This window comes from Aricia agestis, chromosome 17 (assembly GCF_905147365.1).
Source record: "Aricia agestis chromosome 17, ilAriAges1.1, whole genome shotgun sequence".
NCBI lineage: Eukaryota > Metazoa > Arthropoda > Insecta > Lepidoptera > Lycaenidae > Aricia > Aricia agestis.
The window spans coordinates 13268112-13284830 of NC_056422.1; the positions used below are offsets into that span (position 1 = coordinate 13268112).

The following is a 16719-nucleotide window of genomic DNA, read 5'->3' on the forward strand; positions in this document are numbered from 1 at the left end:
TGAACATTTTTAATACACAAATTGAGCTGTAATGAAATACTAAAATACAGTGTAAATTAAAAAGAAACAACTATCAGGATCAGATACAAGAATAAAATCACGAATTACGATGACATGGCTTGACGTCTTTCTTTAAAAGTCATGCTGATCTGACATGATACTTAACATTTTCTTGAACTATTCTGAATTCACTACCTTCTTAAGCCGACCCAAACTCTAAATCGCTGTTTTCTAACAACCAATTATCTATTTAGTGTTTTCTTTCGTGCTTATCTCCGAAATACGTGACGAGTGAAAGTATCGAATGCTTTCACGAAATCCACACAGATAATAATTATAAATAACATAATTACACTAATTACGAGATATTACACGCCGCTAATGAAGTATTTGAAATTGTATCGTCGTAATTATTATTAATGTTAGTTAATGACACCAAATCATCATGCTCTGCAGTAGCGGCTAAATTAATATCAACGTTACTAGTATATTCTGTATCGGGCTAATTAGACTCACTGGCGTTAATATCTCTTTCTCTCTCGTTTCTAGTATGTGCAAAAGAGAAGGGACAATAAATCGGCAAAACATTAGCATAAGGTCTACCCGAAGTATTAAATTAACCTCTAGTCCATATTATTACAAAATATTAAGTTAAGATTTGGGAATGGCTCAAATATTTAATTATTATCTCCATGTCATAAAGATAAATATTAATAAATCTATTCAATGGATCTGCACAAGGTAAGTGTCAATCCCACGGGAATCTAAGCGTTACATTTCGACAGGTTATAAACAATCTGCTTGCCTTTCTAGTGCAAATGCAAATCTAATTGGTAAGATCAAGGAACAAATATCTAATTTTAGGATTGTAAAAGCTTGCAGATTTGGGTACAAAAAGGTGTTCTTAAGGGGAGAATGTTCCCCCAATTCGCGTTGTATTTAATATTTCATATGTTCTTTCATTTTCTTCCATCACTTTTAAGATCTGATTTGATTGAGTCAATACTTATTTATAATTTATGTGAACATAACATTTATTGAACTGAATTTACTTGGGACTTTCATAAATGTAGAAATTTATTAGTTGTGATCAGATATAATTTAGCGTCCACTAAAATTTTAACGGTTGGCCGTCAATCTATTGAACTATAAAATATTTATGGCTTTAAATTTTCAATCAACAAATAAGGTCAAAAAACTATGATCCCTTCCAATAGTGAGGATATAAGATCATCCATTTAAACTTAAGGGCAGGAACAGAGAATGAGTAAACGAGATTTTGTTTGCAGTTTCGTTTACAACAAAACCGTATATTTAAGTGCAACAAAAGCTATTTTAAGTTATTTTCGGAACTTAAATTCATCTATTAAACATGAAAAGAGAAGAGGTAACATACAGATACACTTTCGAATTTATAATGCATAATATTGGTATGGAATGGAAGGATTTCTCTATTGATCATATTCGAGTAAGGCTTGGTACAATGAACAATAAATATTCTCGACAGGGCTATAATGTTTCGAACTTGATTTCCATATTTGATCATAAACTAGTCTAGCGGCTAGAAAATTAATCTAGCTAATACGACACCTATACGGACTGGCTTCCTGACATTATCCATAGCCATACGTATTATTTCTGATGGTCCATATCCATCTTTACTTGATACTTTAAGTCCCGGGAAAGGACAGAGGGCATTTTTATTGGGACATTTATGTCACCGCAGGAATAATAAATTTCTGCGCAGAACTTTATTTTTTTTTTGTTTCTAGCGCTAAAGATTTTCCTGGCTTATCTTCTCTTCGAGTCAAATAGACGCATAATATAAGCTGTTTAGATTAACCAATGGACCTTCCATTGGTAAGACAAGACAAGAAATATTTGAGAAAGTTTACTGCCTTTTTATGGCGAATCTTGGTTTGTTTTGTTTTTGATGGTCTAAATTCTAAAAAATCTACCCTTTACCTTGGTAAAGGTAAAGGGTAGATTTTTTAGAATTGTAAGACTGTCATCTTGATGACAGTCTTACCATTATAGTCTTAGATGTCTAAGACTATAATATTATAGAATTTTGAGAATTTTAAGTCGAGCAAATTTTTTATGGAAAAAATCTCAAAACAATTTTCCTATGTCACATGGGTTCTCATTTATCTTTCAACGGAAATATTCGCTTAGCTAAAGGGACATAAAGGATATAGCGCTCCCAGGCGAGTACCCTTCATACATTAAACATTCATCTATAAGGCAAATACTGTTTTCGGGTTTTATAAGCTGAGTAATTTATTGTTTTACCTTTGTTTAGGATTGGCCTTGGTACATAATAAGGTATTGTACTTAAGTACATAGGAGAGATAAATAAATACTTTACAAGAACTTCTAAAAGCATTAGAAAAATCTATTTTATTTTGGTATTATATATATCATCAACAATGTTGAGATGCGAATGATGTAGCAGAAATTTTAACTCGTTTATCGTAACTCAAAGATTTACTCCCAGTTAAGTTCAAATCGTTAATAGATTTAACTGACAGATGTAAATTTCATCGAGTAGGGAATGAAATACTAATTTATCCATCTGCTATCGCGTTCGCATCGGCTTTTCACTTTCGCTATTGATTGTACTTTGAGATAATGTTGCGATAAGTACAGTCACTTGCATAACCGTTTATTATGCAAGCTATTTGCCGTTTCAGACAAATTGCGTTTAGATAACTGACATGCACTTGATGTGATCTTTATAAATTAATTGATACAAAACGATGAAAGGCAATGTAGAAAGAAATGACAGGGCGTAGCGTAAGCTAGGTTTCTGAAAAGAGTTTCTGTATTTATTAGCGCTTCTGATTGGCTTCTATCCTTTTAAAAAACTCTCATCTAGAAAAATCAGAACATTGTCAATTAAGATTTCAAATACATATAAAAATACTGACTATAGTTATAAAATGGGTATTTTCCAAAGCAGAAAGTCTACTATAAAAGTTTTTACGTATAAAAAGTAGAAAATGAACAGATGGGCTCGCTGGCTGATGGCTTCCCGCTGGTCTCACGCGTATTCGGTATCAGATTTAGTTTATTTCTTTATTAGGATCGGCTACGTATATCGGACTATCGTAAACGGAACCCATTTCTTTAAATGCGACGAATTAAACGAAATTAGTGTTTTATAGTTCAATACCATCAGTAGAACGTTTTATAGATCTCAATTCTCATCACACTTACTCGGTTTCTCTTTAAAATAGTTTAGGAATAAAAATAAGTGAAAACGCAAGGTTATTCAATGTCACTTGAATTATTAAATATTGTAATTTATTATAAATATAGAAGTTTCAGTCGTAATTTTGTAATTTGAATAAATAATGCGACACGTATGACATTTAAGTGATCTTTCTTCGAACTTGAATATTCTAATTTTCCATAGTTCCTTATCTGTTTGAGATATTTGTTCTCCCCTTGTCAGGCTGTTCTCTAACCGGTTCTGGCGGAAGACAAAAAATCAGAAACAACGTGCCTCGACAGGTTAGGTTTTGTTAATTAAAATATGCGAAGATCACTGGAACGCGAACGTGTCAAGCAACTATTACGGCATTCAAGTGTAAAATTGCTAAACTATATGCATAATGATGATGTAGTTTATGTTTAGCAATAGTAACCAATGCCACAACTGACAATCCTCAAAAAAAATTTTGGTGTACCTCAAGGAAATTTAATTTGACCTATATTTTTTCAATTGTATGACATTGATGACTGTAATGCTAGTGAGGTTTCATTTTGATTTCAAATATAAGGCCTTCGATATAACCACTAGAGGAAAATTACATTTCTGTTGATTGCCATAATATCTTTTATTGACTGGAGGTTTTTCCTTAATTCTCAGCTTAACTGTCGATAATCTTATCTTACTAGATGACGCCCGCCACTCCTTACATTTTTCCTGGATGCAAAGTAACACCTGTCCTTTGCCGGGAATGAGAGTATCTCCATATCAAATTTCAGCAAAATAGGTTCAACGGTTTGGGCGGGAAGATGTAACAGACAGACACACTTTCGCATTTATAATATTGTTATTGGATATATTTTATAAGACGTTAATTTCATAATCTCCAGCCTGTGTATGTAGTGACTTATAATAGTGTCTCATATTGTATTGTATCATGTTTCATTGTTATTTATATTGCATGAACTGGGACCTGGGTACTAGTACAGAACTAACAGCTGACTTATTGTTGTCAGCGTCTACCTGAACATAATCATCATTATCATTAAGACACGTCTCTTTTCACAGCTATCTGTATCATGTGTATCTGACCGTAGCATCACAGCATCCAAAAGAGTGGTCTGATTTATATAAGCTGATTAACGAGCAAACGGGTCACCTGATGGAAAGCAACTTCCGTCGCCCATGGACACTCGCAGCATCAACAGACCTGCAGGTGCGTTGCCGGCCTTTTAAGGGGGAATAGGGTAATAGGGGAGGGTAGGGATGGGAAGGGAAGGGAATAGCGGAGGATAGGGAAGGGAATTGGGCCTCCGGTAAACTCACTCACTCGGCGAAACACAGCGCAAGCACTGTTTCTCGTCGGTTTTCTGTGAGAACGTGGTATTTCTCCGGTCGAGCCGGCCCATTCGTCGAAGCATGGCTCTCCCACGTGTAATATTACGATTGAGCATAATATGGACAATTTCGGGGTTTTTTAAATTTCTTGATTTTAGAGCAGATTGAAATAATGAATGATGATAATGTTTTGTCAAGGCAACGCTTATATTTTCTTAGGTATTACTAGTAGGTGCTAGTAATAATTATGACTATTTAAGTATAACTAACACAAAGACACGTAGCGATGATAACGTAGGCATAAAACTGATTTACAACTCGCTTCGTTTTGCAACCGGCGTTTCAATGTTACTGGAAATTGTTTAGGTACAATAGGTCTTAGGACATCGGACTGCATTTTTTATCTATCTACTTCTACTTGGTCTTCTACTGTCACAGCAAGAAATGCAGGGGCATATATCAGCTATGAATGATCTGCTGGAAGTGACTCATTACAATGAGGAGCGGGTTTACTCTCTATTGAGGGTCAACGGCTTCTCAAATAAAACAGATCGCTCTGTCTTAAATAAAGTAGCAGATATATGTTCCAGTCAGAAGGTGCATACTGAATGCCCAACACACATTACTTTGTTCAGTGACGAGTTAGGTAAAGATTTGGGTGTATATTTGAATAGAATGTGTATCGGACAATTTATCTCTAATTTTTGTATGCCCGGAGCTACATACAGTGAAATTTTAAAAAGGGCCTTAACTATGAATTATTGTCCGAATACTACATTAATAATTTTAGTTGGGAGGAAAGGAAAGGTAAATAGGAAACAGATGACTGAATTTTTGGACCAGTTATTTAGTATTGAAAATCTTAAAAAAGTTATCTTGTTTACTTTTCCTTATATACAAATGTTGCCAAAGAGTGATAATAAAGAAAATTTTGCTAGATATCAGCTGAACAGCCTTATGTATACTGCTGTAAATAATAATTGTATAATTTTGAATGACTCACATAAGGAATGTCAGGTTATAGATATCAATAATTTAGATTTTAAGGTATCCACAATGAAAAGAGATAAGTTCTTCTTATCTAATTTTTATAAACGACGTATAGCCAAGTTGCTATTTAACTTTTTATATATAAACCCAGCCAAGTTTTTGGCTTCCCCGACTACTGCTTTTATTGAGCAGAATATTAGTCATAGTGTTAACGATTTGGAATATGTTCCAAATATTTATTTAAATTAGATAATAAGACAATGGAGGACATCTCTTGCACAAATGAATTAAGTTCAAGTCTAAATGTTGAAAATCCTACCAATAACTTGATAGACTCAATTAAACTGAGGAAAAATAAATGTAATTTGATTAATCTGGTGCATCAGAATTTACAAGGTATGGTAGGTAAAGAACTTGAAATTGAGTTATTTTTAAAGGAATTTAACATTGATATTATGTGTATATCTGAACATTGGTTCAGATCACATGAACTCATTTTCAATTTCAATGATCACCAGATAGCAAGTTCGTTCAGTAGAGAAAATGCCATTAGAGGAGGCTCTCTAATTTTAATCAGAAACAATTTGAAGTTTAAGGAACGTAAGGATATCGTGAGTCTCTCTACTGAACGAATAATAGAGGTGGCCTGCATAGAGCTGAGCCATCTAATCATTGTGGGCGTATACAGGCCTCCATCAGGGTTATACGATTCTTTTGAAGTAACAATGGAACAAATTTTGTCAAAAATATGTGCATCTAATAAAAAGGTGGTGATATGTGGTGATTTTAACATTAATTTATTAGATTTAACCTCCACTACTGTTAGATTCACATCTTTATTTCAATCGTATAACCTTTACAGTTTGTTTCAGGAACCTACAAGGGTCTGTGAGACTACAGCCACTTGTATTGACAACATATTTACTAATCTTATTCCTGATAAAAAAGAAATAATTAATAAGCTAAGTTCTGATCACTGTGGACAAATAGCTTCTTTTAATATGAAATGTGACAGTGACGCGAAGAAAAATCTTGTGTTTATTCCTGTGACCACAAAACGTATTGAGCAATTTAGAAGTAAATTAAATTCAAATATCCATTTATTGGATAGGTCACATAGCTCTGATGAAGCTTTTAATAAATTATTTAAGGTGATAAGAACTCAATTTAATTCAATATTTACTTCTAAAACAGTTAGAAACAGTAATAAAAAAACTAAATTTATTGAATGGGCAACAAAGGGGATTAAAATTAGTAGAAAAAGATTATATGAACTATATGATGAAAGGTGTAATAACAATAGTGAAGTATTTAAAGCATATGTTAAAAACTACTCAAAAACCTTTAGAAAAGTTTGCAAAGCTGCTAAAGCCCTGTACATAAAAAACAAAATTAAACACTCTCAAAATAAAATAAAAACAACATGGCAGGTTATAGCTGGTGAGACTGGAAATGTATCCTGTCGCAGCTCTGATTTTGAACTATACTTTGAAAATAAAAAGATTACTAATGATCAAGAAGTTGCGACGGTCTTTGAAAAGTTTTTTGCTGACATTCCGGTCTCAACGACTAAAAATTTAAATTCTTCACCTGAAGCTGCCGAAAAGCTACTCAGAGACAATGTAAAGGAGTGTGATGTCAATTTTAAGTTTAGAGAAATTAACCCCAGAGATATTATTGATACCTTTAAATTGTTGAATATTAAAAATACTGCAGATCTCTGGGGCATGTCTACAAAAATTATTAAATCAATAATTGATATCGTAGCTCCTCATCTAGCAATGATTTTTAATAACTGCATAAAAAATGGTGTTTTTCCTGACTTGATGAAGCATAGCAAGATTGTTCCTTTATTTAAAGCCGGGACTAAATCGGATCCCACTAATTTCAGGCCTATATCGATTCTACCGACCTTTAGTAAAATATTTGAAAAAATTATTTTAAAACAATTACTAGTGCATTTTAATTCAAATAATTTGCTGCACGATAACCAATACGGATTTACTAAGGGTCGATCCACAACGGATGCTGGTATAGGACTTCTTTGTAGTATTTTTGAAGCTTGGGAGGAGTCGCAGGATGCCTTAGGTGTGTTTTGCGATCTCTCCAAAGCCTTCGATTGTGTTGAGCATGCTACATTGATCAGGAAACTGCGCCACTACGGCATAAAGGACTCTGCTCTCAGCCTTTTGACTTCTTACCTTAAAAATAGGACTCAAAGGGTTGAGGTAAATAGTAAAAGGTCCAATGGAACCAAAATAGAATTAGGTGTCCCACAGGGATCTATCTTAGGCCCATTTCTTTTTCTCATCTATATAAATGACTTACCTTATCTAGTAAAGGATAATAATAATGAGATAGTGCTTTTTGCTGATGACACTTCACTTATTTTTAAAGTGAAGCGACAACAGTCGAACTACGACGAGGTAAACAGTGCTCTCTCAAAAATAGTACATTGGTTTAATGTTAATAACTTACTTTTAAATTCTAGTAAAACTAAATGTATAAAGTTTACTTTGCCCAATGTTAGGCAAGTCCAAACCAATGTGCTATTAAATGATGAGAAGATGAATTTGGTAGATAACACTGTATTCCTAGGTATTACACTTGATAGTAAATTACAGTGGGGTCCTCACATTGCTAATCTAGCAGGTAGGCTCAGTTCTGCAGCATATGCAGTCAGAAAAATTAGAGAAATTTCTGACGAAGACACGGCACGATTAGTATATTTTAGTTATTTTCATAGTAGGATGTCATATGGAATCCTTTTATGGGGAAACGCTGCCGACATTAATACAATATTTGTGCTGCAGAAGCGAGCCATACGTTCTATTTATAAAATGTCTGCTTTAGAATCTCTGAGAGATAAATTTAAAGAAATTGGTATTCTAACTGTTGCTTCTCAATACATTTTGGATAATGTAATATATGTTAGAAAAAATATAAATAAATTTAAAGTTAAAAGTGACATTCACTGTAGAAATACTAGAAATAAGCACAAGCTGGACATGCCAGTGATCAGACTTAGTAAAGTCAGTAAATCTTTTAAAGGTCAATGTATACGCCTTTACAATAAAATCCCAGAAAACGTTCAAAATCTTTCCATTAATAAATTTAAAAAAGTAGTCAAAGAGCGTTTGTGTGCCAAAGCTTATTATAAGGTCAATGATTTCATAGAAGATGGCACATCTTGGGAGTAGGATGGCTTCTTGCAAGGCTACTTCTACATTATTATATTATGACTTACAATTATGTATGTTGACATTGTATATAATATTAAGTTACAAAATTGTAAACTTTATTTTAAAAGAATAATTTTTCTCTCACTTTTTTGGTAAAAAGTGGAACCCGTGCGAGTTTCTTACGCCGGTTCTTCTCGCCGGGGTAGTTCCCGAACCGGTGGTAGGCATCAGGTAGACATTCTGAAAAAATTTGATTCAAATTTACTCAGAAATAAAACATTTTTTATTTTTTATTATTTTATTTTATTTACTACGCTTCTTCACAATGTGGAACAGTACAACAGTAATTTTAAAAAGTCCTAAATGTAGATATTCAACAAAAGGAACTTTAAATTTAACTTTCGTTTAAAAAATGTGAAAAACACGGGTTGTGTTTTTCACATTTTTTAAACGGAAGTTTAAAATCCTAATATAAATAATATAAACATATAACTAATATAAACCTTCATTATTTTGTCATTGTGACGTGTCAGTTGGGTGATAAAATCGGGGATTCCCCTGTTATACACCCGGTAATACGTAATTTAAATGGAAAAATTCTGTTATAAAAACTTTTCATAGTAAGTATTGATTTTAGTTTGTGATACTAGTTTTTTAAGGCTTTGGATTTACATGTTGGAACCTGGGATATATAGAAAGAAAGAAGTAAAGAAAATAAATAACCTACCCAGGTTTTAGGACATTTCAAACAACGCTATAATAATTGTTTTCAAACTCAAGTTCTTATTTAAATCAGATTCAAATCTTTTAAGATTAATTTGTTCTCAAGTGCAGTTTTAATGAAGCATAATTTAAAAGATTATGCTCGGAAATATACAAAATTAAGTAGTTATTATGCGATAAAATCATATACCACGATGACGCCACACCGAGCACCAATCGCGAAGAATCCTCAAGGTCTGTTACTTCTAAGAATATGGTTATTGTAATAAAAGAATGCAGGGTTGCCACCTCACACATTTAGGAGGTAGGTTAAATAGGAATAATCGTTGGCAGTCTGATCGCAGATTTTTTCAATAATAATAATAAATTCTTTATTTATCTTCTAATATTTTCCAGTGAAATAATCTTGCTAAACTGCAAAATTATTTCATTGCTTTAATATAAAATTTTAATTTATCAATACATAAATATTCTATGTATTAATATTAAAGGAATTGAAGATATTAATTATTAAGTAACATTTTACAACTTTTTTTAAATATTATTAGTACTTAAATGGACAGCGTTTGCCATTTAAAAACTAAGAACAAGTTCTACCTACTGGTAAGTTTTTTATCCATTGTTTGTATGCGTAATTTAACCTTCATTAAGTAAAAGGATTAACGACATTCCAACAAGCGATTGTTCAGTAGAAAGCAGGTAGTTTTGTCATTGATTGTACCATGCCTTTAGATAGTTCAGAGCAGCGGTTTTCAAACTTTTTAGGTGGCGGAACCGTTTTAAGACGCGACATTTTGACTGACCCCCCAAAAAAATGATGTTTTGTCATTGAATGAATTTTTTCCATGATGGTGTCTAATGATATTTCTAAAAACAATTGCAACGCTCGCGCAGCATCTCCAAGATCTTTGCAAAGCCCCAGGGCACACTTTGAGGTTGGCTGGTTTAGAGTATTATATATATGTAGAATAATGGCGGATGATACTACATATTTTGTGAAAGCTGGCAAATCAGATAAGCCTTTCGTGCTTTATCTTGTGACCTACACTTGTTTAGCCAGGCCACTTTCCTTTTTAGACGTTTCCTGTGCATCTTGCCATTCATACATTCTTGCTGTATGAATGTAACCATTCAACATATTCTTTACTAATATTATAAATGCGAAATTTACGACTCATTCATTCATTTAAATTTTTTTTTGTTTTTTTTTTTTTGTGACAAGTGACAACCCTAACAGTGTTTAGTTCTTAGTATCGGTTTTCAATACCGGAATGCGTTTTTTGCTAAGCCTTGTGCAGGTTGATACAAATAAAGACAAATCAAATGAAGTAGGTAAGGTAAAAGAAAGTTTACAGGTAAAGGTTTTGTTTAAAATATGGCGTAAATTTTTTTAAACGTTAAGTGATCAGGCTACAGCCAACTTTAATTCCATAATTTCTACAGCATAGTTAGTAAAGTAGCATATTTTGATAACTACTTCGCTATGGAAACAGCTGAATATGACACCTCTTCCTTTTTTGAAAGCCGGTTAAGAATGTATGGGATTTATCATTTGACATTTATGACATAGAAATTGTGATGCTAAAGCATCACAATTTCCAGCTGACAGATCACAATTAACATTGAATTGACATATTCGACCAAATAACGTTGGTCTGTCAATTGCATAGGAATCAACTTCCTCGATGGAACTTGAAATGTAATGTACTTATATGTACAAATGTCACTTAGCGACGCTTGTCAAATTCCATACATTTTTACGCTGTCAAAATTATCGAAATTCGAATGCAAATTGTCTAAGGGCCCGCGTGGTGAAACGTAACTTCGCTACTACAGAAAGTTATGTAGTTGCCTCTGATGAGAAATAAAATTTGTGTGCTGAATTGACAGACTTTAATTGCGTGAAACGTCATGCAAATCTGTCTAAAATCCATACAAGATGCATCTAGGCGTCGCGTTGCGGTCTGAACTGACCCTTATGATGTAAAATTATTTTTATGAGACATCAAGAGAACGATTAATGAAACGGCGCTGTAATTTTCGTTCATAATGAAACAATATTACCCACTGGGGGACACTTAAGTGTAAAATACTTCATGCGAAAATTTTAACGAAAAACGATATTCGTTAATTTTACACATGGGTACTGAGACAGCTAGCAATCGAGTATCAATAGCGAAGTTAGAAATCTAAAATGTATGGAATTTGACATAACGATTAACGATTCGCAACGATGTCGAATGTCAAATTCTTCAGCCTAAACTTCGCTATCGATATTCTCGTACGCAAGTTAACTAAATACCCACTCACCTTACTTTTCATTTTTCAATAAACAAGCATTTTACGTGGGAGAGCCATGCTTCGGCACGAATGGGCCGGCTCGACCAGAGAGAAACCACGTTCTCACAGAAAACCGGCGTGAAACAGCGCTTGCGCTGTGTTTCGCCGAGTGAGTTAGTTTACCGGAGGCCGAATCCCCTACCCTATTCCCTTCCCTAACCTCCCCTATTCCCTCCCCTTCCCTTTCCTACCCTCCCTTATTACCCTATTCCCTCTTAAAAGGCCGGCAACGCACCTGCAGCTCTTCTGATGCTGCGAGTATCCATGGGCGCCGGAAGTTGCTTTCCATCAGGTGACCCGTTTGCTCGTTTGCCCCCCTTATTTCATAAAAAAAAGCATAGCAACGTCTTTTATAATAACAAATAATGTACTTACTAGTATTATATATAGGTACAATATTTAATATATTTTATAAAGACCATAATAAATTCAAAGGGCTTTAGGCTTTTAGTCCATCAAAGCGAATTCACAATAGAAAAGTCCTTAGATGAGAAAAGGTTTAGTACAAAACAAAAAGCGACCTTGCCATAAAAATCTAAGAAATATCCGGAACCACTCGACAATATGTTTGATGTACAAGCCCTATTCATTTAATGAATTGGAATTTCTATAATACTAGAACAATAATATTTAAAAGTACCTACGTGTAATTTTAAATATGTAATGCATGTAACGTCTAGTCGCACGCACACAAACAACGTCCCTAAGTCTGCCGAACTGAAACGACGTTAAACGTTGTGTTAGGTTTTCCCGTTATGGAATTTCTTGATTCGGTCGCCGCGTTCAAAGCCCGTAATAAAAGCTATGCAATAGCTTAATTGAAACAAAAAACATTTATTATTATTCGTATTATGTACGAAAAATTTCTGTCTGTCTGGGTCTTTCGCTGGTTCACACCATAGATTTTCGAACCGCGGTCCGAAACAGCGGAGAATTATTGTTTTTGAATTGCCCGATTCATACCGCGGTTCGAAACAGACAAGACTTTTTTTTTAATTTGTGGATTCGAACCGCAGTGTAGATATATATTTTGTATTATTACATATTCCCAGATCAAACTAAATAAAAGAGTTATTCTAGCGGGTGAAATAACCATTGCCTGGAAAACCCGTCCGTCTTTGTGCTTCTCGCTTGATCGATTCTGAATTCTGATGAAACTAGGTACGGTAGGTAATATTACATGGCATGAAGGTAACAGACGGACACACTTTCGTATATTTATAATATTAGTATGCACCTTTTGTGGCTGTTTTTAAGTAGACAAAATCTAGCTATGAAATAAATCATCCCATGCACTGCAAAAGTTTGCTCTGAATGGTATATTTGTAATTTGTTCTGTATTATGAGATTTGTAACTGGATAGTTTGGGAAATGCTGGCGAAACTGGCTTGTGGTCTGCCACATTGTGGTAATTAATATTCGCTGATTGCAGGATGTCGGAGATGTGATCCCTTACTAGTTAATGTCCGTTTACACGATACGATTTGCAGCAAGTAGAAAAAGTATAGCAGGGATCGCTCACATGATACGATTGGCAGAAAGTAGCAAAAGTATAGGCCACAGGTGAGAAAAATCTTACTCTACCTCCTTTCCGGGATCTGGAAGCATATCATTCATGATTCAACACATCAAAATTGGTTCAGTGGTTTAAGGGTATAGAAGCGTTACAAACGGACACTTTCAGGCTCAATCATTAAGGTGTTCCCTTCGCTGTCGGATGAAAACGTGAAGAGATTATTTTCCGTCTACATTAATGACGCTAGCAACATTTTCTTGATAGTAGCAATGAAATAGCAATGCCTGTCTATTATCTAGCCTAGCGATCGTGACAAATGGTTAATAATGCATTGTTTAGTATGCCAAGGTCCAAGAACTGGATTGCAACAGTTCATCATTATCAGCCGGATGTAGGTATAGCAAAATAAAATGTTCTAGAAAGAGATGGGGCGAATAAATTCTTCAAAATTGTTGGTAGTTGGTACATAACTAATTTTATGGAATCAATCTATGACTAATAGGATTCGCGCTGCACATTTTTCATGCATTTTTTATGCAACACGAAAATTGCCGCCCGTCCAGACGCCAGCTGCTGCTCCCCGTGACAATGTGCGCGTACCTTTATAATAGTACCTACACATAATATTTTTGTACTACTGAGTACTGTCAATTACTATATTTTTTGGTAATGATATAAGACTAAAAGTTTCACAGCCCCTGGCTTTGGTAGCGCTGAAAAAGATGGGACAAACAAAAGCACCGGAGCAGACTTGACAGTTCTGCGAATAAATTAAATGGCGGACAGGTCGGCACTCGGTGAATCTCCAAAAATTTCACGCGGGAAAAGATAGACTTCACAAAAGTCAAATTTATGTGACAGATAAATCAAAAAATTTGACTGTTCCCCGCGTAGGGATGTGCACGCAGTTTTTTTTTTGCAAAAAAATTTGGATTTGTTTTTTTTCACAGCCTTCATAACATACTGATACAGAATACTACTATTATTATTTACTAAACTTAATAATAGTAGTTTATTTAGGGCAGAGCTAAAATATAGCTCCTTATACGAGCTTCAATTTATAATACAAACGAGGCTAGATAGTAGATTTCTTGGAAACTTTCATTGTGCTCTGCAGAACATAGGTGCTAAGCAGAAATGAAATTTGATCCTCTCAATGTAAGTCAAATTCTCAGCTACAATAGGCATGTGGAAAGTAAACATTTACTTGTGATAAATATTAGTACAGTTATAACCTACCTATTTGTTTCATCGAAGTTATAATTATTTAGCACAGAAACTGGACAGCTCGGAGTTAGAAAAACTACAACCTATTTTATTTAACTTGAAATTGTATTTTAGATACGTTAACATAAACTAATGACAATATTGTTGTAAACTAATGACACTTTGACGCGTTTGCTGAAATTTACACAGGTGGAACAATTTACATTCGACTGCTGATATCGACCTTGGCATGCGGGCTTATCCTAGATTAAATTATTTGCACAAAGAAAACATTATTACGCTCCGATAAGCACTTTATCAGTGTTATTACCGCTGCGATCAAAAGGTAGTGCACGTATACCAACCGTCAAAATCCGTAGTTTCACAGAATTCACAGAGTTATTGCAACATTCCAAAACACAATAGTAATCTTATCACGTTTAACTGTAACTCACAACACGTTTTTACACTCCACCGGTCACTGTAACACTTTCGCAAAAAAGTAAAAATATTAGTCAGTTTTTTTTTTACGAAAGTTACGTCGACGCGATGACGCGAGGCACAACATTACCGCTCTACTCGGCGCTCCGTCGCGGACTGAAGCGCGGGTGAAAGAGAAAGGTCGAGTAAAGTTTGAATGGAATAGTGCGAGTGCGAGCGAGACGGATGACAACGATGAACGAACTAGTCGAGCTCCGCGGCCGGGAATGACCACATGGCACGCATTTTGTTTTGTTCAATTGCACAAATTAAGAGTTGGCGCGTTTTTGTTTGAGCCACGTGTGCTCTCAGCTCTGAAGAACTTAATTTTTTGTGTGTGTTTTTGTCCTTAAATTGAGGCCAAGTTTATAAATAAAGGAACCGAAAAGTAATCAAACTTCTGGGTAGAGGTGGTCCGTTCCGCGGGTTATGAGTTTGTAAATTATAAATAAAGACTAAGAAACTATTTAAAAGTGTACAAATTAAATCTATGAGTCCTGTGTTTAAATACTATTTGTGTTCTGAATCCAGCGTGTTTGAGAAGACTGACAATCTTCAAAACTCTGAAGTAACTTTGTAATTCCAAGGGCCGCGACACCGGAATGGCAGCGGCGAGGCCCTAATTCTGTTTATAATGTTACGACTTACGACATATTATATTGCAGCGCGCTAGCGCCAAACCAGCGAAACTTATCGAGTGAACACAGACAACATGAATCCCCCACTCGATACTAGATGGCGTTAGGTGTGCGAGAACGTGCTCGAACTTTGTAGAAACATTCCACACTTGTTTACGCAAATCGGGTAAGGAACTTTCTGGAACTCGTCTCGCCCATATAAATAATCGCAGGTAGACGGTCCAGTAATTCAGTTCGATACGAACTATCAATTATCATCAAGGCGACATCGAAGTGAAAACAAGTGACCAATAGTGAGTGAACCAGTGAAACCTACGACTTGGCTACGACCTAGGACAGTGATAGTGCAGAGTGCTTAGTGTTTTGGACCTAGTGCTTTGTGTGACCTCTAAGTGTTTGTGAATAAAGTCTTCAAGAGAGTCAGCAGGTCTTTCTCTCCAAATACTCGAACCCTAGCACGTAACAATACCAAAGGTCCACTACTTCTATTAGCCGGATAGAAATGTTAACAAGCAGTTAGCCCAAAGTAAGACCAGCTGTGCACAGTCCAGCAGCCAGCAGGGTTCTTGTTGTTCTCAACATTCAACAAATAACAATATCATTATTTTGTTGCGACTTTTAAAACAAACGTCCAAATCGGTGCTATATTGTGATTTTAATGAAGAATTACATTATTTCGTCAAACAAAGCCTCTTGATAGTCCCGCTAAATAATTAACACCGAGGGGAGAGAGACGTTATGCAAATAGGAAATTAAACTCGAGGGCTCATTTTTAAATTATTAAATCTCTGTTTACTTTCAATTAAATGGCGGGAGAGTGATTTGCCCCCTCTGAAATATTTGTTGCTTTTAGTATTTGTTATTATAGCGGCACAATCTGTGAATATTTCAGAAGTCTAGCTTCTTGAGATACGGCCATCAGATGCAGAGATGCACAGCAAGTCATCAGAATATCCCGTTTTTTGCCCTTTGGGCGCGGAACCCTAAAAAAGCGTGGGAAATAAATGAAGCGAGTGACAGCTTTAAAAATCACAAAGAAAATCATCTTATACCTAGAATCTGTATGTCATGGTTGTTTTGGTGCAATAAAGA

At 34.9% G+C, this 16719-nt stretch overlaps 1 protein-coding gene across 2 annotated transcripts in view; it reads right to left on the bottom strand.

Annotated features, from left to right (window-relative positions):
• LOC121735161 overlaps positions 1-15093 on the bottom strand; it is a 140463-nt gene extending 125370 nt beyond the window's left edge. For both annotated transcript variants that reach the window (XM_042125840.1, XM_042125839.1), the window contains exon 1: positions 14875-15093. The gene's annotated coding sequence lies outside the window, so the exon portion shown is untranslated. The remainder of the gene's footprint in view (positions 1-14874) is intronic.
• Between the last annotated feature and the right edge of the window lie 1626 nt (positions 15094-16719).